The following is a 1,655-nucleotide window of genomic DNA, read 5'->3' on the forward strand; positions in this document are numbered from 1 at the left end:
GTAGCCCGTGGAGGCTAAGACTGTGATCTGGAAAACCATATAATCAAAAATATATTTTCCCAAATTCTTTCAATAGCAACAAATCAAAGGCAGTCACATCTGCTCTGGTCACTGCCCTCTCTGTCAGCATAGATCACAAGTTGGCTATTTAGTCAGAGGACATGCAAATGTGGCCCTCCCTCTGCTGATTAAAACTGCCCAACCCTAACCCTGCAGCTGGGAGAGGAGCCCCAGGCTTGGGATTCCCAGGTGTTCCCCTTCATAATCAGGACAGAACACAGACAACTCACCATGGAGTTTGTGTTTCACTGAGTTTTCTTTGTTGCAATTTTAAAAGGTAATTTATGGAGAACAAGAGACATGAGTCTCTTGAGTATGTGAGTGGATATGAGTGAGAGAAACAGTGGATGTGTGTGACAGTTTCCTGACCAGGATGTCTTGTGTCTGCAGGTGTCCAGTGTGAGGTGCAGCTGGTGGAGTCTGGGGGAGACCTGGTGAAGCCTGGAGGGTCCCTGAGACTCTCCTGTGCAGCCTCTGGATTCACCTTCAGTAGCTATAGCATGAGCTGGGTCCGCCAGGCTCCAGGGAAGGGGCTGCAGTGGGTCGCATGGATTAAGTATGATGGAAGTAGCACAAACTACGCAGACTCTGTGAAGGGCCGATTCACCATCTCCAGAGACAACGGCAAGAACACGCTGTATCTGCAGATGAACAGCCTGAGAGCCGAGGACACGGCCGTGTATTACTGTGCCAGTGACACAGTGAGGGGAACTCGGTGTGAGTCCAGACACAAACCTCACTGTAGAAGGGGATCTGGACCACCAGGGGGTGCACACTACTCACCATTTTGTCTTTAAGGCCCAGGAGCAGATGCAGCTGGAGAGTATGGCAGGGTCAGGGGCTTCCTCTCTAATTATCGCTGTTTCCCCCAGGGAGCCTCTCTGCACACATAGTTCTGTGCTACCTATTCATTCTCTGACATAAATAAAAAGTTGAAGAACTGCTATACCTGTAAGCGCAAAAGTCAGTGTCACTTGCACTTGCTTGTTCCTGGACCTAAATATGAATGAATTACAAATATCTCCATGCAAATCCCCTGAATACTGTCAAGAGTCCCAGCTGCACCCACTGTGTATCATAGGAGAATCCAGCTCAGTGTGCAAGCTTGCAAGAACTACATTCTGGATATGGGGCTACAGTGGCATCAGCAATCCAAAGCCAGAGAAGAAAGAACCCTGGTGGGGCTCATTGTCTTAAACCATGTTCCCAACAATGTTAGTGGCAGCGTGGGAAACAGAGGGACCCCACCAGGACATGGTGTGGATGTAGAGTATGTTGATTATACAGACACACACACACACACACACACACAAACACAAACACACAAACATGAGAACGTAAAATTTCCATCCCCTTTACCATCTTATCTGTTGAGAGCAGGGCAGGTCTCTCCTCAAGACATAACTGCTTGGATGGAGCCAAGGAAGGACACTGGCTCAGGGGGTGTGCTGTGGGTCAGTGGGGGGATGGGGTCCTGTTCATGGGAGGGGCTTCTCTGGAGCCAGTCTCCCACCTGCATCAAAGGAGGGAGAACTGGTGTGTTCTTGTTAGAGTTTCCATCTGTGAGGCAGGAAGAGAAGAGTGAGGGATGAAGG

The 1,655-nt window shown here is 49.4% G+C and overlaps 1 long non-coding RNA gene across 1 annotated transcript; it reads left to right on the plus strand.

Annotated features, from left to right (window-relative positions):
• Window positions 1–230: 230 nt before the first annotated feature.
• On the plus strand, window positions 231–753 carry LOC148163837 (uncharacterized). Its single transcript, XR_015768626.1, has 2 exons — window positions 231–337; window positions 451–753. It is a non-coding gene; the product is annotated as an uncharacterized LOC148163837 (long non-coding RNA).
• Window positions 754–1,655: the final 902 nt, after the last annotated feature.

The sequence above is a fragment of the Eumetopias jubatus genome, unplaced genomic scaffold, assembly GCF_037043125.1.
Source record: "Eumetopias jubatus isolate StellerSeaLion01/CBP00866 unplaced genomic scaffold, mEumJub1_p1.0 scaffold_7, whole genome shotgun sequence".
NCBI lineage: Eukaryota > Metazoa > Chordata > Mammalia > Carnivora > Otariidae > Eumetopias > Eumetopias jubatus.